At 38.3% G+C, this 24,097-nt stretch overlaps 1 protein-coding gene across 1 annotated transcript in view; it reads left to right on the forward strand.

Annotated features, from left to right (window-relative positions):
- LOC122817266 (MYCBP associated protein) overlaps nucleotides 1–24,097 on the forward strand; it is a 2,683,797-nt gene that overhangs the window by 2,226,912 nt on the left and 432,788 nt on the right. The gene's annotated exons all lie outside the window — the stretch shown is intronic.

A 24,097-nucleotide genomic window follows, 5' to 3' on the forward strand; every position in this document is an offset into this window, starting at 1 on the left:
CCTCCATAGATCCGAGTTGCTTTTGAAAATGGACAGGGCTGAACTGTGTTTTGTGTGGATGGGGAGTCTGTTTCAGAGCAGCAGTATCCTCTGTGAGATATACATATCCCTCCAAACTATTCTGTTGATGTTGCAGAAGAGAATTATGTTTTAAGAGCAAAAGTTATTAGATATCATTATACAGATGTAGTAGCCCTTCAGAGAATTCACAACATGACACAGTCTTTGTGAACGTGATAATAAACAGACATCAGCTGTAACTGTAGTAGTAAATAGTCACCTAAGTGTACACAATCTTCATGCACATTATTGTAATCACTTAGCTGTAGTAATAAATAGTCAGTTACCTAGTAGATGGTCTTTAGTTACTTAATACACAGATTTTGTGCATATGATAGTAAACACATTAGGTATAGTAATACATTGTCAGTTGCCTGCTGCATGTGATAGTGAACACTTACAGTTGCAGTAATAAACAGTCAGCTACCTAGTACTGAGTTTTCATGTATCATACTACAGCTAATAGCACCAAAGACAAGGAGACAAAAACACTATAAAATGTGCAGGCCTACCTGCATAAGTAACATATATATCTTTTGATATACCCATTATAATGGCATAAAATATTACTTTTTGCAGAAGTGAATATTAATTTTAGATCTGATTTCATTTCACCATACTAATGATATAGTTTAGATATATGCTGAATTTGTCAGTCAGAAAAAAATGACATATATATGTTTATTGTGAACCAAATGTCAAAAATTAGAGCAGCCAATGGTTATGTTGGCTTACTTGCAATGCCCAGCAGTTAGGGCAGTATTATTAAAAGTTTCTTTTACATTTACTAGCAGATTATGTCATGCCTATGAGGTAAGGAATATACTATGGTGGTTTATCTTCATGTAAACTGTGTCACAGAATATGTGTTTTAAGTTTAAAGGGGCTAAAAATGTATGATATATTTCTTGTTTTTTGGCTACCACAGTATGGACAAATTCAGTGATCTCAGCCCAGTGTGTCTATTCAGGGTGGGAGCCATCATGTACGGAACCATCTAGGGTTTTCTTATGCAGCCTTGGTGTCCACTTTTCATTCTGTTTAAATGCTCATGGGAAGAGCTTTCAATAGATGCAGCAGCAGGGGGCTATAACCTTCTCTGAGTGACGTAGCCCCTTAGGCAACCCCACAAACTCCTGGTTTCCACTGCTGACTCATTAATAAGAGATGTGCCTTGTGACTTGTTCATCATCATCATCTCCCTGAGTGACAAGGCAATTTATCTCTCTCCCCAGCAGGTGCCGCCAGTGCCCAGACTACTATCCAATCCTAGATCAACTAGGTTGTGGGCAGGGCTCCCTCTTTCTACATCATCACACTAGCTGTATATGATTCTTACTTTTATGCCAAAGCAACACAGTATAGATGCATACTGTATTCAGAATCCCGAGCAGAAGTCATATATCTATACATAATGTAAAACAGTTATAATGTAATGTACCAGGCTGTAACTAACAAATGCTTGTGAAATATGTACTTGGTAGGTATGCAATGAGGCCATTTGTCTGTCCTCTTTGATAACTATTCAAAACATTTCACTGAATTTTACTTAGACCCTTGGACACCAGATACACTTAAGAAAAGATTTAAAAGTGCCTTAATGTCGAAGTTAACCAAACCACATTCACTCTTTCAGTACAAAGAAACATACTCAGAGGCTCTAAATAAAGATCTGCCTAAGCAGCAGAGACCTCCAAAGCAGACACCCAAGCAACCGCTACCCCAAAACAAAACACGTGCAACACATATCTCACAAAGCCAGTGTGACGAACAGTCACAGCCCTTAAGACTAAACAACACACCTGATACACTTGTAATAGGTGACTCTATCGTCAGGCACACTGACGTCCCGCTCACCAGGCTGAACAAGGAGAGGGTCACGGTGAGCAGCCTTTCGGGCGCTAGGATCCACCACATAACACAAGCACTCAGGTCACTCCAAGGCAAGTACAAATATGACTCAGTCATTGTCCATGCTGGTGTGATTGACCTGAGACGTACCTCCCTGGACTACATGAAAAGAGACATAAAGGAGCTCTCTGAGCATGTAGCCCAGGCCGGTATGACCCTGACCTTGAGTAGCATCTTACCCTCACCAAGAATGATGCCACAATATGAAGACAAGATGATCAATTTCAACAACTGGCTTAAGTACTGGTGTCATTCAGAGGGGATCCAATGCCTGTCAGCTTGGGATGATATGCTCGACAAGCCACAATGCTTCGCTAGGGACGGCTTGCACCCCTGGGCTTTCGGATATTGGCAAAGGCTCTTGCTACCCCCATAGTGCCTTTTTTAGGCAAGGCTCAAAAGACAAACCCACCTCCATAGGTATCACAAGGGATAAGAAACTAAGAGTAATGCTGCTCAACGCCAGAAGTCTAAACCTCAAGATGCACGCACTCGAAACTCTCCTTAGCATGGAGAACATCGATATCTGTGCAGTAACAGAAACCTGGTTCAGGGCTCCCGAGAGCACCCCAGAACTACCAGGTTATACCTCATACCATGCTTTTCGGCCCCAAAACTTGGACTGAACCACAAAAGGAGGGGGAGTATCGATATTCATCAAAGATACCCACACCTCCAGGTTGGTGGCAAAGCACAAAGCATCAGAGACTATCCATGTGCAACTAACAGTGGGTAAAACTGCCTTCCAGTTTATAGCCTGCTACAGACTGCCCTCCCAAACCCAGGAACCCCACTCGGCCTTCCTGAGAACACTGGAAAATATGAAGGTCTCTCCAAACACCGTTATATTGGGCGACTTCAACTACCCAAACATAGACTGGGAGCATTACTCTAGCTCCAACACCCTAGCCCAAAGGTTCCTAGAATTTATAAACTCAAATGCTATGGAACAACTTGTTACCACTCCCACAAGAGGAGAAAACATACTGGACCTGATCATCACCAACATGGGGACTCTATGCTCCAGACCAGAAGTGTATCCCTCACTGGTAAGATCAGACCATAAACTAATCTCACTGGATATTCACATCCCGACCCCACCCCCTGCCCAGAAAACCACAGTGAAAAACTTCTCTAAAGCAAATTTCACACTCCTCAAAACCGAGGGAAATCCTTCAAAGCCCCCGGGCCTGTGGAAAATACTGCCCAGACCGCAGAATCCTTTATAAACGCATTCTATGAACACCTTCAGGAATGCATGGATCATGCGATCCCAAATAAAACCAAGACCCAATCCTCCAAAGGCAGACGTTCTGTCTGGTGGACCCCAGCCATAAACAAACTATACAATAGAAGGAGGAAGCTACTAAATGATAGAGCAAAATCCCAAAAAGGGAAGGCATCACTGATCAGTATTAGCAAAAAACTACGGGCACTCATAAAATTGTCTAAGGCCAGCTTCGAGAGAAAAATTGCACAGGACACTAAGGATAATCACAAGGCTTTCTTTAGTTATGTTAGGAATCTGGGTGGTAATTCCCAGATATGCTCAGAATTAGTCCAAAATGACAAAAAATACACTGAACCCACAGACATTGCCAACATCCTAGCTGACAGGTTCAGCGCAAACTCCCCCCCCACCAAAAGGGCAAATATCTATCCCAGCAGAGTGTTGCCCCCCTGACATCTCAGATGCTCAGGTAAGAGCCGCCCTCTCCAAAGCAAAAAACACAGCATCAATAGGACCAGACAGTGTCCCAGGCTGCGTCCTACATGAACTCCAAGAAGTGCTAAACCCAAACACAAAACTACTGTTCAATCTCAGCCTTACTACAGGATATGTGCCCAAAGAGTGGTGTACAGCAACAGTGGTCCCTCTCCATAAAGGTGGTGCCTCAACGGATCCTGGAAACTATCGCCCCATAAGCCTGACTAGCTTGGTCTGCAAAGCTATGGAAAGGATCATCATGGACCTCATAAATAAAGATATTGGGGACCTACAGACACTGGATCCTACCCAGTTCGGCTTTGTTAAGGGCAGATCCTGCCTCTTAAACCTGGTTGATTTCATTGAAACAGTCACCAAGGCCATTGACGAGGGAAGGTGGTCCACACAGCCTACCTGGACCTCGCAAAAGCCTTCGATACAATACCCCACTCGGGCATTATAGATAAGCTCACCAGCTTAAATATAAACCCCTATGTCACTAGATGGATTGCAAACTGGCTCAAGGACAGAACCCACACGGTTAGAATTGCTAGAGCCATGTCAGACTCCAAACCAGTTACAAGTGGTGTCCCACAAGGCTCAGTCCTGGGACCTCTCTTGTTCGGTATATATTTCTCGGAGGTACAGGCCAACACGGAAGGACTGTGGCTGACCAAGTTCGCAGATGACTGCAAACTGGGCCATAATCGACTCTCCAGCCGACACAAGCATCCTCCAAAAGGGCCTCATAGAAACAGACAACTGGTGCCAGAGCCATGGCCTCAAGCTAAATGCCAAAAAGTGTATAGTCATCCCCTTTGGCAAAAACAAAGTGCCCACAAATTACCACATAGGTGGTAATCCATTAAGTACAGAAGAAGTAATTAGGGACCTGGGGACCCAAGTTGATAGCAATCTCTCATTTGACAACCACGTAGCCAAAGTGGTTAGAAAAACATTTTATATAGCCCACCTAATCATGAAGGGATTCACATCTAGATCAGGGGAGGTCATCGTGCCTCTTTACTCATCCCTCATCAGGCTCATAATTGAGTACAATGCCCCTTTTGGGATGTACCTTACCAGACACCTGCAGCAACTTTAAAGACCCCAAAAGTACCTCACCATGAGGATCAAAGGGCTCAAACAGATGCCATATGCTGCCCGGTTAAAGAAACTCCAGCTCTACTCAGTGGCATAACGCCTGTTCAGAGGCGATCTGTGCCTGACGTATAAAGCCATGTCCACCCCGGAATTAATGGACATGCTGCACCTCAGAAAATCCAAATCCCATCGAGCTACGCACTCGAGAGACTTGAACCTCAGCACTGAAATAAATAGGACATGCTGGAGGGACAGATTCATAACCCAGAGGCTCCCTTCACTCTGGAATAAAATCCCAGTCCAGGTTAGGCAGAGTCCCTCACTGACTCTCTTCAAGAGGAATCTTGATGAGTGGATGGGAGATCGTAGGTTTACCCCGGGTATCACTTCTGTGTCACTGTTAGACAGAGGCACAGTATACTAACCTCGAAAAAGGGCATAGCAAAATAAATTTAAAATGGGTGGCGAAAGCCAAACACATTCTGGCTAGGCTTATAAATGCCCTAGGGCATATAGCCTAGTATGAACCTATGAACCTATGATAGTGGCAATAGGCATTATTCTTGTGAAACAATATTTCCCTGTACAGGAGCATTAGATTTGATTTTTGTTTCTGATGTGAAGACATCTCTGTACATCTGTGTTCTGGACATATGCTGCATCCTTCATCATGAAGGGAAGTCCTATTCCAAATTCAGTAAAAATTGAGTGTAAAACGATATGCTGAACTCTCAATGTTACATGCATATAAGGTCTGCTTTTAGTAACTCTTTACAGAATGCCACATGTTAGTCCTTCTTTAATAGTTCCAAGTAATGCTATCGGTGAATCATATTTGGACACTCCAACACAAGTCAGGCACTTTGATAGTAAAAATTTAGTGCAACTCTTTGCTGAATTTGACCTCACCACATTATCATTGTCACTGTAAGAATCTTTGGTGGTTTCACATTTCCAGTGACAAAAGGTTATCAATTCTGAAGAAATGTGTATGATTTCTATTCTAAGGTAGTAACAAGTATGTACATATCTATTCTGGGTATGTATTACACTCTACACCTTGAGCAGAAGTTATACACCCATCCTTAATTGAAACTGACTGTATAGCTCCATACCAGACTTTGGTTGTCAGATGTGTGTAAAACCTTGCATTTGGTACCTCTGTAAAAAAGACCATATTTCAGTTCTCCTTTGAGAGTTTTAAGTAACAATTTCCAGAGAAAAAGAAGTTATGTACTCACCATAACATTTCATGTTTGTTGTCCATTTCACTGTTCATTCTTACAATGATGGGTTTGGAGCTGAACCTCAGCTCCGACTCGGCCGAATACTTAGCTGAAAGTCTCAAACCTGGCTCGTGGCAATAAGGTATCCCACAATGCAGTGGTGTAATTCTCCAGATCTTGTTTGCTGCTACTACTACTGAATGATATGTACACTACATACATATCTACAAATATATACACATATACATATATCCAAGTCTATACTATACGTACTGGAAGAAGAAACAAGCTGAGACAAAGAACTCCTGAATGTAGTAAAAAATCTACCAGGTCCACAAGGAGTCTTTGGCAGGGGTAAGGAGGGAGAGTTCGTAAAAATGAATGGCGAGATGGACAACAAGCATAGAACATTATGGTGAGTACATAACTTCTTTATGTTATGTTGTCCTATCTCGCCTTCATTCTTACAATGATGGAACAGCGTCCCTAGCACCTCTACCCTGGGTGGCTCACGGAAGTACACCTATAAGCACCGTGGAACCAAAGCATGCCCTGTCCCTGGAGGCCAAATCCATTTTGTAATGAGTGATAAAAGTATGTGGAGTAGTCCAAGTAGCTGCTGCACAAATATTATCCATGGGAATTCTGGCTTGAAAAGCAGGTGATGTATCCATTGCTCTAGTGGAATGAGCCTTCACTTTGAAAGGTAAATCTCTGTGATTTGAGTTATAGATGAATGTAATACAATTAGAAAGCCAATTGGAAAGAGTAGTTTTTGAGACTGAGCTTCCTTTTTTGCATGAGAGAAGGATACAAATAATTGGTCAGATTTTCTGAAGTCTTTGGTCCTATGCAAATAGAATCTGAGTTGCCTATGCACATCCAGTTGATGTAATTTGTACTCTGCCTTGTTGCTATGATTAGGAAAGAACACTGGAAGTTCTATGGATTGGTTTATGTTGTTTGGAGAAGAGACTTTAGGTAGAAAGGATGGGTTTCTATGTAAGGATACCCTCTCTTTATGAAAAATCAAATATGGTGGCTTAATAGAAAGAGCTTGCAACTCTGACACTCTTCTAGCAGAACTTATAGCCACTAGAAACAAGGTCTTCCAGGAAAGGAACTTGAAGTTTAAAAATGAAGAGGGCTCAAAAGGTGGTAATGTGAGATGAGACAGAACAAAATTTAGATCCCAAGGAGAAAGGGGTTCCTTAAAGGGAGGTCTTAATAAGGAGGCACCTTTTAACAAGGCTCTACAAAACCTATGTGACATTAAGTTGGAAGTAGCATCACGAATGTGAAAATTTGAAATTGCAGCAAGTTGAACGCTGGTGGTTGCTGCAGCTGAGCCTTGTTGAAACAGTTCCATCAAAAATTCCAAAATAAAATGAATAGGTGCAGAAAAAGGATCGATGTTCCTGTCTTGAGCCCAAAAGGAAAACCTCTTCCATTTACTAGAATACAGCTTTCTAGTGGAAGCTTTATGCGAGGACATTGATATGTATAACGGTAGGAGTGAAATTGTGAAGCCTGACTAAGTTGGGAAGTGGAGCAGCCAAGCTGTCAATTTTAGGGTGTGGAGAGAAGGATGAAGCTCCTCTGACATATGAGTCAGCAGATCTGGCACTGGATCCAGAATCCAAGGCTTTTCCTGAAGATGAGGCCAAAGAAAGGGGAACCAAACTTGGTGAGGCCAGTAAGGGGCAATGAGAATTATCCTGCTTCCCCGAGTATTGTGCTTTCTGAATTACTCTAGGTATGAGATGAAAGGGAGGAAAAGCATAAGAAGTCCTGAGGGCCAATCGTGAGCAAGTGCATCTCTCGTTGTCTCCCCGGAGGGGGATTAGGGTAAAGTAGTTGCTGCACTTGGCATTCATGGGAGTGGCAAAGAGATCTCAGCAAGGCTGTCCCCATGTTCAGAAAATCATTTCCGCTACATTGTAATTGAGAGACCACTCGTGAGGCGTTAGGATTTCTCTGCTCAGCTTGTTCGCTGTCACGTTGGACTTCCCCGGAATGTGCATTGCAGTTAGAAGCACTGGGAAGAAACTGCCCATTGCCACACTCTTAGGGCTTCTCAACAAAGGGGTAAGATCTAGTTCCCCATGCTTGTTTATGTACCAAACCATAGACATATTGTCTGACTGTATCACAATTGTCCCTAGAGGGAGAGAGTCTCGAAGTGCTTGCAACGCAAGAAGCACTGCTCTCATCTCTAGAACATTTATATGCAAGTGAGCCTCATATTCTTGCCATGTACCTTGGACTGTTTTTCCCATATAAAGCCTCCCCACCCTATCTGGGAAGCATCCGTGATCACTGTAGCTATTGTCTGATGTGGAACAAAAGGTCTGCCTATTGTCACATGAGTGGAGTGTTTCCACTATTTTAAGTCATTCTTGCAAGATTCCGTTATTCTGATCAGGTGAGACATCAGAAGCTGTTGAAGTGACCATTGGGAGAACAATAGCCATTGAAGGATCCTCATGTGCATTCTGGCAAGAGGGACCAGTGTAATCATGGAAGCCATTGTTCCTAGTAACCTTAGAATTATCTTTGCTTTCACTTTGATCTTAGGAAGGAGGTGAAGTATCTGCTATCTGAGTGCTATAACTCTTTCTGTTGGAAGATGTGCTACCATGGAGGAAGTGTCTAGATCTGCACCTATGAATGTAATATGTTGACTGGGCAACAAGGCAGATTTTTAAAGTTTACTGTAATGCCCAGCTGATTGCAGATGTCCAAAGTTAGGTCCCTGGCTCATAGGAGTGGATGCTTGGTGGTGGCAGATAGGAGCCAGTCTAGATAGGGAAACACATGGAAACCTAGATGTCTCAGGTGAGCCATGACTACTGCCACACATTTGGTGAACACTCTGGGGACTGTAATGAGACCAAAGGGCAGAGCTCTGAACTGGTAATGGCTGGCTCCCAGCCAGAAGCGTAAGTACCTTCTTGATGTCCTGTCCATTTTTATGTGGTAGTAAGCATCTTGAAGGTCTGTCGAGCACATCCAATCATCTTTCCCTAAAAAATGAAGTATAGACTGCAGTGTCACCGTTCGGAACTTTGACTTCCTGACATATTCGTTTAACTTGCTTACGTCTAATATGGGCCTCTAGTCCCCTGTTCTTTTTGGCACCAAAAAGAATCTTGAGTAAGTTCCATATCCTATTTGGTCTGCGGGAACTTCTTGGATGACTCTTTTGTGGAGCAACATTTGAATCTCTATAGTTGCTTGTTCCCTTAGATTGGGTGGAACATCTGGGATTGTTTGAACAGTATTGGAAAAAGGGATGGAGTATCCTCTGGATATTATGTTTAGTACCCATTTGTCATTTGTGATATTTTGCCAGGCTTCTGGGTACATTGATAAACATCCCCCGACTGCCTCCAGAGTAGAGCAGTCGGGCCTCCTTTCAGGAGCGCTGATAAGGGCGTCCGCGAAAAGGAATCACAGTCACCCTGGTTTTGCGGGCCCCCTCTGCCTCTGGGGCAGCATCTACCATTATTACCTCCCCCTCTGCCCTTGGGGAAGGTATCACCCCATGTGTCCTGGAAAAATCTCTGGGATCTTTTGAACCACATCTTTCCACTCTTCTGGCTTTTAGGATAAGGTCTTGAAGGTACAGAAAAATGTACTCCAATGGCAGAGAGAGTTTTTCCTTCCTGCTCGCAACAGGTTAGAGTGTCTTTTACTTTGGGTCCAAAGAGTGAGGAACCATCAAAAGGGTTGTTAGTAAAGGTAGACTTAAAGGGCTCTGCAGAATTGCACAAGCGCATCCAGGAGTGTCTCCTAAGGGAAACTCCGGAACTCGCTGCCCTGCTTGCTCCATCTGCTGCATAGGATATGAGCCTCATGGAGGAGTTGACAATGGAATTTAAGGTAGACAGCTGGGAAGAGACCTTCTCATTCACCCTCGCAGCTAATTAACCTTGTACAGTATCTCCTAGCTCTTTCAGGAGATCTCTTTGTAGCCTTGTAAAGTGGGATAAGTAGTTCAGTGATTGCATTGAGAAAGTCGCTGACGAAAAGATATGCTTCCTGTATCTGTCCATCATTCGAGAGTCTTTATTCAGAGGATGAACAGATGAGGAAGTCTCTAAAAGTTCCATCTTGGTGGCTGCTGCCATCACCATAGCATCGATGGTACCCCCTTAGTTACAAAATCCATGCCCAAAAGAGCTGACAAAAATTTGTTTGGCCTCCAAGGGACTGGTTCCATAGTGTCAGGTGACTACTATGCCTTTCGAATAACTAGGTCCATTAGCTCATGGAAAGGCGGGGACACCCAGGAGGCTGAAGTTTGAAATCCAAAAGCCTTCAGGTACACTGACTCCTCATCAGAAGGGGTGGTGGCCTGCCAACCACCTCTTTGCTTGGGGATCTCTAGAATACCTGTAAATGAGATATCCTCAGAGGACGATCGTGGGGGCCCTTCCGACTCATCGAGGTCAGTGTCTGAAGTGATGGACTCGTCTGGGGAGTCAACATGCTTCCTCTTGCAGGTTCTCTTCCGAGGTGGCTCCTAAGAAGGATATCCTGGGGAGGCCTCAGAGGAGAGGGGTTCACCCATTGGGGGATCCTGAGGCTCTGGATCTATGCTCTCCTGTGGAATTGGTGGTGTGGAGACAGTAGCCAGTGCCTTAGGGGGACGAGTACTGGTATCCTTCTGTGGTTCTGAATGGGTAGACAACACACTCCTCATCAGCTCAAAGGCAGATCCTGCTGGATCCTAAGACTTCCTCGGCTCTGAAGAGACAGAGGAAGGCAGCGGAACCAGCGAGATTGGACCTGAGGCCAATGTGAGAGCCGAGCTAATCCAGGCCGACGCTCCGAGGGGCAGACTCAGCACCGAAGAAGAATTGGGACTGAGAATCCCCCCGGGGCTGACCAGGAAACCCCAGCTCCCAGACTCCCTGGACGGCGCCGAAAGAGTAGGAGCATATGTCGGCTCTGTGAACACCGAAGGGGGTCCTGGAACCGATGGGTCCACAGTAAGTGGTACCAAGCACCCTGGCTCCGAAGGACCAGCTTGGCTCAGAGGAGGAACAATAGTGGGTACAGTAGGCTCCAAGACCAAATGTGTGGGAGCCGAGAATAATTTAGTCAGCACCGACGACTTCAGGAGTCTGCACACCACCTGTTCCATGTTATCATCTGATAAACTCCTGGTGGACCTGGAAGATAAGGATGGAGAATGAGATCTATGAAGGATTGGAGATCTCAACGTCAGAGAAACTGGCAAAATATGCATGGATTGGCTCCGAAGGCTTTGGAGCCAAGGTACCAGGCCTGTCAACCAAAATGACCTATGAAGGCTCCGAGGACTGTGGAGCCGAGGAAGTAGTGGCCTTTGAAATTTTAGGAAGTTTGACTGGTAGCTCTGACTGAGCTGATGTTGCTGGTGAATGTCTTTTCTGAGACTTATCTTTTTTAGAGGAAGGAGATGAAGAAGAGGAAAAAGAACTATGGATGGCTTCCTCAAAAGAAGGCTTTAAGAGGCCTTTGAGAATCAACTTGTTTCTCCTTTCCTGAAGTACTCTAGCACTAAAAGAATGACAAAAGGTGCAGTCTTCTTGGAGATGAATGGTACCAAGGCAATAAACACATATAATATGTCCATCTATGATGGACATTTTTTGTGAGCACTTCTGACATTTTTCTAAAGCCCAAAGGCTTATGTTTTCTCTCTTTTGGGTCTTTGGGTATATTTAAGGTAAGACTCCAAAGGCAACAGCAATGACAACAAGAAAAAATTTAGCTAAGACTAATGAAGCTAATGCTACACCAAAAATTACTACAGGACAAACACAAGGAAAGACAACCACTGGGAAGAAAAATAGAACCTCTAACTCAAACAGTTCTATTTTCTAGACAAGACAATAATACACTACATGCCCTCTAACTTAAATGGGTGAATGGCTCTCTAACTTAAACGAGCTATAAGGAAACTATCCAACAAACAATAACCACTACAAGGGATATCAAAAGAGCCTATAAAGCGATGGCAAAAGCCGTGCTAAAGGGGGAAAAAACTATCACTACCTAACAGAGAGCCAGGAAGGAGGCACAACGAGTAAAATATAATAAGATATTAGCTATATATATAAGCAAATATAACAATTTTAGAAAAAGATAATAGAAAAATTTGACACAACTAAGCCACGGCCTAGATGAGCGCATCCAACCTCGTAAAACGGCAAATGAGATCTGGGGAATTACACCACTGCATTGTGGGATACCTTCTTGCCATGAGCCAAGTTTGAGACTTTCAGCTAAGTATTCGGCTGAGTTGGAGTTGAGAATCAGCTCTGAACCCATCATTGTAAGAATGAAGGTGAGATAGGACAACATAACATCATTTGTTTGGACACTTGGATATAGAATGCATTTAAGACTGCCCTGCATTCCTCAAGGACTTCATTTGCTGAACATAACCCCACCCCAACACACAGATTGTTGTAGAAAGTAATTGCAATTTTTGGTGCTAGCATGTTTAAGCTATCAAAAAAGTTTCTTTATCTAGAGATGGAGAGAGAGAAACAGATACACACAGATTTACAGACAGACAGACAAACAGACACACATTTATGATGGTAGTGTTTGGTGCACATATAAAGGGGTTTACAATAGAACTGGTGTTAACTTTAAGAGAGGGCACATCTGTGAAGGAAAGTACATAAGTTTTCCTCAAGCAAGCAGAGAGGGCTCCATGCAAACAATGCAAGCTGCCAAAAGTGTACAAAATAGAGGATTAATGCTGTTGAAAATGATAGATGCCTGAAGGCAATGGTTAAAATGCATCACCACACACTGGAAGGGAACCCTGTTAATGGGAAAGTAATTCTGCAAGCTATATTGCTGTGTTTGGGAAACTATTCTTCTGTCTCAGGAAAGTGAATTGAGTGTGTGATAACCTCTTTTGAAAGCTGGAGTGAACTGAATGAATTGTACTTTCTGTAAGTTCTGAACTGTTTTTTTTTTTTTTTTTTGGAAAAACGATGTGAGAGTTTGTCATAATGCAGTAACCTGAATTGTGTATGATTATGTATTATTGGAAGTTTTACTCCATGACGTAATTGTAAAATACTCTGATTGTATGTACAGATTATCTTGTAACAGTACAAATTGAGTAAAACAAAAAAGGCAGCTAGCAATGCCAGGTAGTCCATTTAATTTATCAAAAATCCATTTAATGAGCAGTTTCGAAGGAGTCAATGCCCCAACTTCTTCAGACAAAGCAAGACATTGAATTTACATCCTTATATACTTATCAATTAACTTATTCTATTAATTAATTAATCCTTTTCTAATTATTTGCCAAATAATTAAACAAGTAATTAAACGGACTGCTTGGCATTGCTAGCTGCCTTTTTTTGTTTTATACAGATTATCTTGTACCATTCTCGATTTCAAGTTATAAATCCATATCTATTACTGGTTCATGGAGCAAACCAATTATAGACCTGGGTTGGCCTTCTGGATTTATCAATGTTATGAGCAAATAAACAGACTCAAGGGTTTAAAAAAAAAAACATACCCAATGGCATGACTGATGATTCATAAATATTATTCTGCAATAACGATAAAGCTAAAACAAATGTAAACATTTTGTAGCATTAATATCCAGCACACTTATTAAATATTCTTAGAACAGCTTTAACAACATATTGTCATTCTAAATATGTCTTTCTTGAAATAATAAAAACTTAAAATTGAAAGTAACTCTCAGTAAGATTACCCAATGGCTAAGAATATCTTACTAAAATATATGCAATGATAATGCAAACCTGCACTTATATCAAAATGTATTTAGATAAACATAATTTATAAAACAGTAAGTTAATCAAGACATTCTCATACATCAGTGGTTTAATATTATGTCAAGTCAGGAAAACTGTTGTAATAATTTGTAACAAATATTTAAGCTAGACATTTTAATTTAAACCTGGATGAAATAGCAACTGATTTATAATCCATTGTCTTTCCTTTTAGTTCAAAATAGAGTGCCTTCATTCCACTGCATAGTCACTCAATTGTATCAATCCCTATAAAGAAGTAAATAGCTGAAAGGCATTTAATGGCATGCTTATACAGGGCACTTCTTATTCTTTGACAGTGAATATAATTTATATATAGTACAATACTCTGAAAGAATAGAATGTCTATCCTGCATAAAATGCTCTGCATCCACATAGTGCTAAATAAATTATCCAGGTAGCATTGCAAGTAATAAAGTGTCTAATTGCATAATCTTTTGCAGTATTAATAAAACCAAAAAGGAAAAAACGCCAGCACAGGAATAGGCAGACCGTACAACTTTAATAAAACAAAATGAGTGCTTTTGTCTTACACTTCGTAAAACTTCATCAGGTAAATATTCAATTCTGCAAGATCAATATAAATAATAAAAAAAGTCATATGATTCAGTCAGCAGCTAATTAATACTTAAAGCAAAACCTTATAGCATCATAACAATAAGTTAAAATCCTCATAATCTGCTCCCTGGGGGCTGTTATTCACAAATATTGTAATGCTACACTGGGAATATGATTATTTATTTAACCAAGATATATTTAGAGACTCATGTAGATTATATTTGCCTTATTTGGACAACATACTCATTGTGTGGGATAATGATTATGATAAAATAGTCCCATTTCTACAAAATCTTAATGTTAGAACTAATTTTTTGGGAATTTACCTCTGAAGTGGACTTAACAGGATCTCCTACTTAGATGTTTTCTTAGAAAAGGATGTTACAAACAGTAGGTATACATCTCATATTTTCATGAAACCAACTTATTCAAATGAGTCCTTTACTACTGTAGTGCACATCCATATCTGCTAAAGAAAGCAATAGTGAAGGGACAATTAGTTAGAGCTCCTCACGTGGTTTCCCTAGAAACACAGTTTAAAGAAGAGTGTAATTTACTGAAAGATATGTTTCTGAAAAGGGTTACCTGAGAAGAATGTTGGATGAGTTGATTGAGGAGGTCAAAGTTAAAAGAAACAATGGACATTTTCTACCATTGTTAGTTAAGAATATGGAAGAGGGTACTGATGAACCAATCAGGATGACAGGAGAGCATTCATTACTACCTACAGTTTAGAAAGTAGTTTGATTAGGTGGATAATAAATAAGAACTGGAGCATCATGGGGTAGGGCAATACTGTGAAAAATAACATGGGAGAAGAACCTATAATAGTCTACAGGAGAGGACATAATTTAAAAAAAAAAATTTTGATAAAGTACAGGACTACATTACAAAAGGGGCTTATATACATAAATGCAGGCGATGCAAATATTGTCAATGTATCCTCACTGAGTCACAATTTTATGTTTAGGAATGAAGATTGTCATTAAAAGGTAGATTTAACTGTGAAAGTGCTGGATTAGTATATATAGCATTGTGTCAAGAATGCTTGGGATTTTATGTTGGGAAAACCAAAAGGAAATTGAGAGAATGCAGATACAAGCATGCATATGAGATTAGGAATGAAAAAAATACTAATGTACTGTTTAAACATATTCAAGATTTTTCTGAACATAATTTAAAATTTATGGTTCTAGAGCAAGTGAACAAAGATGTTAAGGGTGGACCTTGGCCGATTCACGTAGAAAAAAGACAACTCTACTGACAATTGCAATTGAACACATATAATTGAGCAGGTCTTAATGAACACACCTCCAAAACCTGCCTATTGAAATTGAAGGCTTTACAGGGATAAAGTAGACAAAGGGAAGGTTTATTAACTTGTTGAATAATAGTTTTTATAAATGAGTTATTCAAGTTATGTACATGTGAAAGGGATTTTATTTTAAGGAAACTTGTGTTAGTAAGCAATTTTTAATGAGTAGATGCTAAGGATTTTAATTTATTGTTATGATGCTATAAGGTTTTGCTTTAAGTATTAATCAGCTACTGACTGAATCATGTGACTGTTTTGTACTATTTATATTGGTCTTGGAGAACTGAATACTTATCTGATAAAGTTTTACGAAGTGCAAGATGAAAGCACTCATTTTATTGTAAAAGTTGTACGGCCTGACTATTCCGGTATTAACGTTCGATTTTCCTTATTGGTGTTATAAGTCATAGTTTTGGAGTTTTTACTGTCTGTTTGTTTGTTCCAGAGTATGCTATGTCATAGGGTGGCCATTCCACTTCCCCACCATTATTCCCTGATACTGATACTTTATCTTATATTATCTCAATTTGTTTAGCCTCTTCCATCATATCATTAGCTGCCATAACATAATAATTTTTATCTGCACACCTAAATACTAAATTTTGCCATGCCAAATATAGGTATTGCTAAAACAGTTCATGTGTGTGTATGTAATTTACCACTATAGCCTTTGTTTTATCTTCATTAAAATTATATCAAGAAAAGACCTAAAACTGTCCCAAAATGTCCTCCAACACCAAAATGTTCTTTTCTAGATTTAAGAAATACAAAGTAATATCATTTGCAAATACAGCTTACTTTTCGTAAGTGCCATACCAGTTGCATCCTTTAATTTGTGAGTCCATTATTTTCTTTGCAAATGGCTCTAAATATAAAGCAAATAAGAAATGGAAACATTGTTGCCTAGTTCCTCTGTTCAAACACAACTTGTTGGAGAAGAACCCTTCCTCCGTAATTATTGCCTCTGAATCTTCATATGTCCTCCCAATTCATCTATGGAAAATAAGTGCTTCCATTGCCCTACTCATAAAATGTCAGCTGATTCTCACAGATGCTTTCAATGCATCAAGACCCACAGTGTCTTTTTACTTTCTGCTTCCATCTGTGTCATTATCAGTATGTTAATGCTGTCAAATGTTCGCTTCCCCTCACAAAACCACATTGATCTATATCTATCGATTCTCACAATACCTTTTACATTCTATTAGGTAGTATAGCCTTAATAATTTTATAATAATGGTTTCAATTTTAAAATAGTCTATATATGAAGCAGGGTCTGAATGGTCTTTGCTGTCTTTAGGTAATACTGCCACCAGTGATTTCTTCCAAGATACTGGCACTTCCACGCCCATTAAAATACTATTGATCAAAACTTTCCCAATCTTTATCATTTTCTTCTGTCCCAACTTCCAGTCTTCCACAGGAATACCATCTGTTCTGGGAGGCTTCCCTGTTGGTTTTATTTATTTTTTTAATTTTTTTATTTACTATTTGTTCAGTGGGTACATCCACAACCTGAGCTCCAAGATCAGAAAATAAATCATGGTCTTTCTATCAAAAATATTATGTATGGAGTGAGGACATATAGCAAAATTCAGAGCATAATGGGAGATTCAATACAGACAGAATAAGATTAAAAGATCTCTTCAGAATGCACTGAGAGTAAAAGAGTGAGTGAGTGTGTGAGTGTGTGTGTGTATATATATATATATATATATATATATATATATATATATATATATATATATATATATATATATATATATATATATAAAATGTAAGCTAAGAAATGCATAAAATATAGTGCATGTAATGCATAAACTTCTGAATACATGCAAAATATTTGTGTGTAAAATGCCACATTAAAAGGATGAGAACAGTTTCTTTAATGTGTTCTGTTATTCATGATATATGATTATAAGTTACCTAATCATTGTCATGTTAGCAGTTGCAGGCAGATTCAGTAAAGATATGCTCTTTAAGTGTATCTTTGAAGCTTTTAATGGTTTCTAGATTTTAAATGTCAGTAGATGGGTGGTTCAGGGTAGCAGATCCCAGTTTAGAGAAGGCTGTCTCATCTACAGCAGTTTTAAATGGAAAGTGTAGTAGACAGAAATTGTTGCCTTGTGTACTTCTGAGTACGTAAGGGTTGTTTTGTAAAGGTAGTTTAATTCTTAAAAGGGGTAATGACCATGTTTTCGAACTTTGTAAATTGGAGTACGTAGAAGAAAAGTGGCCCTACGAGGCACTGAAAGCCAACTGGAACTTTTTAGCAAATGGCAGAGGTGGAGCTGGGAGTGCACAAATAGAATTAATCTGCAGATTTTATTCTTAACAATCTGTATTCTGTGAGTATTGTGGGCTCCATGTTGTGACTGATTATATATCATATTTTTTACCTCATCTTTTCCTATTTTAGTTGTTATCGTTGAAGCCATCACACAAATCAGAACTCCAAACACCAACAGTAAACACCAAACAAATTTATTAGAATAAGCAATGCATACATAAGATCAAGCCATTACCCATTTACATAGCAGTCACATGTTATGAGTAACCATTCAACACTCAGAAGAGATTTAACAACTCTCATCTTAAAATACTTTAAAATTCATAAAACTGTAGAAATGCAGCCAGGACATTAATTTGAAATTGAGTGCTTACTACATGACATTAATGCCTAGTTTCTTCACGGATATGGAAAAGGAGTTGCTTGGTGAAACTGTATTATTTGAAAGTAAAATTGTAAATATTTCTTGCTTTCAGGAGAATAATTATTTTTATGAGATGTTTGAAAGTTTAACTGTCTTTGAACAAAGATTATAACAGACTAAAATGTGAAAACTGATTAATGATGTAAATGACTGTAATAAAGGGAATATCATTTTGTGGACAAGAGATGATATGAGAAGGCTCTGGAAGGACAGGTTGGCAGTTCTATCTATGATTTAGATCTTATTGAAATGCCTGTTTGCTTAAACAAAATCAGGTTTGAGATGAACCCATAAGAATTGGTAGGTGTGTTGAGCGGTGCCATGAGGAGGAGCCGAGAAACAGTAGTGAAGGCCTGCAAACGGAACATTCAACAGTTAAGTTCCCTGTCTGATCTTCAGTTTATACCTACTGGTAGTAATACATTCACTGAAGCTATGTCTGACTTGAGAATGTTCACAAGGAACTTGAATTTAAAATTGTTATTTCAGAATAATGCTGCGAATGTAAGCTATTCTTGTAGATGGTTAAATGTATTTGTACCTGTTAGTTAACCTGTTATAACAGTGTTTCAAAATATATGTGAAAAACAGATATGGGAATTATATGATGAGCCAGATACTTCTAAGTGAGTTTGATTCATTAGTTAAGTTACGTAATAATCCAGAAATTATAATTAAGTAAGCTTGTAAACATGGAATGATAGTAATAATGAATAGGATAGAATATTTAAAATCTATGGAAAAAAATTAATGAGACTGCTGTAATTGTGGAAGTATATAAAACTTTTTTATGAATAATATTGTATTTTCTGTGGCAAATGTATTTGGTTTGCAAGCTCAAAATGATATTTCTCTGGACTTGTATAATTATATGCTTGCTGCACACCCAAACATACAAATTTTATATGGTTTACCTAAAATTCATAAAGATTTGTTACAACACCCCATGCAACCTATTGTGTTAGGAAAAGGCTGGGTCACTGAAACAATTTCTTTGTTCTTAGAAGATGTTTTCAAACCATATTTAAAATATGTTAATACTGGATAATAATGAAATTTTGAAGATTTTGTATGATTGATATATGAGTACAGAAGAGAGAAAGTTTGTTAGTAACACCAGATATCAACTCTTTAAATATAGTGATACCAAATCAATATGAAGTTCAAGTGGTTAGGGAACATCTTTGTAAAAATACTGCTCTTGCAGAGAGAAATATTAAAATAGTTGTCTTTTATTAGAAACATTTTTGGATAGTAACATATTTATGTTTAAGGAGCAGTTATATCACCAAACCTCAGGAGTGGCAGTGGGTACCTCTGCAGCAAATATATATGCCAGTATAACCCTTAATGTGCGGAAGGAAAAGTATATTTATGATAGGTTGGTAGTCTACACAGATAGTGTTATGTTTTATAAATGTTCTGTAGATCATATATTCCTTGTTTGGAAAAGTGATGAAGTAAACTTGAAAGAATTTGTGCAATTTTTGGGTAACACCATTAGCTTTTTTAAAATTTAAACTTAACTTCTCACAAATTGAAATTAATTTTTTAGATTTAGTAATTAAAAAAGAAGGAAGTAATTTGTCGACTAAAATATTTAGAAAAGAGGTACAAGCAAATAGATATTTACAAAAACGAAGCATGCACCCTAGGCACATGTACAGGGGCATCGTTACATGTCAGTTTTTAAGAGCTGGTAGATTAACAACAGAAGAAGAGACTTTTATGATGCAAATGAGGGAGATGAAGGGTGAGTTTGAAGAAAGAACATATGAGTATTATATTTTAACTGAAGCAATAGAATATGCTACTAGAGAAAGACAAGATTGAGTGAGACCTTATTTTTCAGATAATAGGGATGAAGAAATAGAATACAATGTCTAATACAATATACCTCAAAGAATAGTGGAGTTATGGATATTGTTAAAAACAACTGAACAATTTTGAATGCCATGACAGAACTAAAAAGATTGATAGATGAAAAACCTGAGTTTGCTTATAAATTGTAAAAATGTAAAACATTTATGTTACAGATCTGTGTCCAAAGAAAAGTAGTACAGTTGTTAGTAAAAGGCCCTTGTTATAATTGTTCATTTTGTAAGTATATCTTAAGTAATGCTGATTTTATTCATCCTGTGAGTAATAAAATATACAAATTTAGTTGTTTTGTCACATGCAATACTGAAAATATAGTTTATCAAGCAGTCTGTAATATTTGCCCTAAGATATGTATATATATATATATATATATATATATATATATGTGTGTAGTTGATATAAAAAGTGTACACACCCCTGCTAAAATGACAGTTTTTTGTAATATAAAAAAATGAGGCCACAGTAAATCAGTTCAAAACTTTTCCCAACTTTAATGTAACCTATAACCCGTACAATTCAATTAAAAAACAAGCAAATCTGTTAGGGAAAAAGTATAAAAAAATAAAAAATGTACAGTAAGCTGGTTTCATAAGTGTGCATACCCTTAAACTAATACTTTGTTGAAGCACATTTTGATTTAATTACAGCATTCAGTCTTCTTGGGTACACACCTGCCATCAGTTAAAGAGACTCTTATTAACCCCAAATAAAGTTCAGCTGTCCTAGTAGGATTTTCCTGACATTTACTCAGTTGCCTGTTACAGCAAAAGCCATGGTTTGCAGAGAGCTTACAAAGCATCAAAGGGATCTCATTGTTGAAAGGTATCAGTCAGGAGAAGGGTACAAAAGAATTTCCACTGCATTGGATATACCATGGAACACAGTGAAGACTGTCATCAAAAAGTGGAGAAAATATTGGACAATAGTAACGTTGCAAAGAACTGGACGTACCTCCAACATTGATGAAAAGACACTTGTAGCAGCAAAAACTGTCAGGATACACCACGAGAATAAATCGTAAAAACTTCTTTATTCACATAAAAAACGGATAAGCGCTTTCACATGCTCAACGCATGCTTCATCAGATCAATTAAACTAGATATTCAACTTCCTTTTATACATAAAATTCACCAATCATATCCTCTAGCTTAATTGGTAATTAAATAATTTGTTAAACACTCCAATGTTTGTAACCAATCTATTTCCCATTTCAGCTATGAGTCTTAAAGCAGCATATATTATTTACATTCATTCAAATAAATAACATCGGATCTAGCGCTCACTTCTTGTGTGTATGTAAAGATTATTAAAAACATATTTATATGTATGATATATACTTATAATAAAAACTGTTAAAACTTTCATAAAACCTTGTTTGTAACATTTTAAAATCCATCTACAATGTGCTAGCATCAAATCTCGTGAGCAACAGCGAAACAAATCCCAAGAGCGACTTAGAGACAAATACACTAACTGCATTAGTAAAACGTCATTCCACCTTTTCACCATGAAGCATCAATCCCTTTCAAAAGATTAACCTAAGCACAGTGTTTAAAGCATTGTTAAATAAAATAGATAAATAAATATAATCAAAGCCAACCTCATTCCGTTGACCTCTTAATATTCTGACTGCGGGCATATTTCATAAATCTCACTTCTCGCCTCGCTTTACTGAGAGCAACTACTTGAGCGAGAGATAACTATGTCAATAAATTCCTATTTAGTTTATAATGCATGATGTATTTGATGTATTTAAAGTGCTTAATATATTCAAATGTTCAACGCATTCTCTACTGCATTAACAGACTGGCTGACTGTTTACCTATAGTACGCTTCAACCCGTCATATGACGTTGGTCGTCATGCGACACTAATTTAAATATACGTCATTACGAAAACATCTCAGATGCATATACATGACTCTTAGTAAATTGTAAAATGTTTACATATAAACTCAAGACCTGTACAGCATTCGTTAGTTATATATAAGCTCGCTTAAATTTAAGAAAATCATCAGTTAAATCCTGCCAGATATAAATGCAAAAAAATAATGGAATGTCTGTCAAATTTTACAACTAAACAAAATTAAATTACAAATATATAAATTCATCACTGCCTAGTTTTAAAACAGTTGCTATTCATTGGTGGCTAACAATTCTTATGGTTAGAATTGAGAGTTTGTGATAATTTTGAGTCAGAATTAATTCAAAATAATATATTATAATATGATTTAATAAGAATATACATATATGAATATATAAATATATGTGACTAAGATTAAAACTGTAGCTATAAGTTAAAAATATAAACTTATAATAAAACCTCATTATAAACAGATTTATAATTAATTCCACTCAATTTATTCAGCCCACAAATTATTTCGCCCACAAATTATTTTTCAAAGTCTGATTACCAACCACTAATTAATAAAAATAAAAAATGTACAATAAGCTGTTTGCATAAGTGTGCACACCCTTAAACTAATACTTTGTTGAAGCACCTTTTGATTTAATTTCAGCATTCAGTCTTCTTGGGTACACACCTGCCATCAGTTAAAGAGACTCTTATTAACCCCAAATAAAGTTCAGCTGTCCTAGTAGGATTTTCCTGACATTTACTCAGTTGCCTGTTACAGCAAAAGCCATGGTTTGCAGAGAGCTTACAAAGCATCAAATGGATCTCATTGTTGAAAGGTATCAGTCAGGAGAAGGGTACAAAAGAATTTCCACTGCATTGGATATACCATGGAACACAGTGAAGACTGTCATCAAAAAGTGGAGAAAATATTGGACAATAGTAACGTTGCAAAGAACTGGACGTACCTCCAACATTGATGAAAAGACAAGATGAAAACTGGCCAGGGAGTCTGCCAAGAGAACTACAGCAAAACTGAAGGAACTACAGGAATTTCTGGCAAGTACTGCTTGTGTGCTACATGTGACAACAATCTCCCATATTCTTCATAGATCTGGGCTGTGCGGTAGGGTTGCAAGACAGAAGACTTTTCTTACACAGAAAAACATCCAGGCATGGCTAAAATTTGGAAAACAATACATCAGGTCTTCCAAAAGCATGTGTTATGGTCTGATGAGACCAAGGTTGAACTTTTTGGCCAGAATTCCAAATGGTACGTTTGGCACAAGAACAATGCTTTGTTTTACCAAAAAGAACATCATCCCCATGGTGAAGCATGGTAGTGGCAGTATCATGCTTTGGGGTTGCTTTTCTTCAGCTGGAGCTGGGGCTTTAGTCAAGGTGGAGGAAATTATGAACAGTTCCAAATATCAGTCACTTTTGGCCCAAAACCTCCAGGTGTCTGCTAGAAAGGTGAAGAGGAATTTCACCTTTCAAGACAACAATGACCCCAAGAATACATCCAGATCAACAAAAGAATAGCTTCACCTGAATAAAATTAAAGTTTTGGAATGGCCCAGCCAGAGCCCAGACCTAAATCCAATAGAAAATCTGTGGGGTGACCTGAAGAGGGCTGTACACAAGAGATGCCTTTGCAATCTGACAGATTTGAAGCACTTTTGCAAGGAAGGGTGGGCAAATATTGCCAAGTCAAGATGTGCCATGCGGATAGACTCCTACCCAAGAAGACTATATGCTGTAATTAAATCAAAAGGTGCTTCAACAAAGTATTAGTTTAAGGGTGTGCACACTTATGCAAACAGCTTATTGTACATTTTTTATTTTTATTAATATTTTCCCTTAACAGATTTGTTTGTTTTTCAATTGAATTGTACAGGTTATAAGTTACATTAAAGGTGGGAAAGGTTTTGAAATGATTTAATG

Source organism: Protopterus annectens, chromosome 12.part0, assembly GCF_019279795.1.
Source record: "Protopterus annectens isolate FY-2018-M chromosome 12.part0, PAN1.0, whole genome shotgun sequence".
NCBI lineage: Eukaryota > Metazoa > Chordata > Ceratodontiformes > Protopteridae > Protopterus > Protopterus annectens.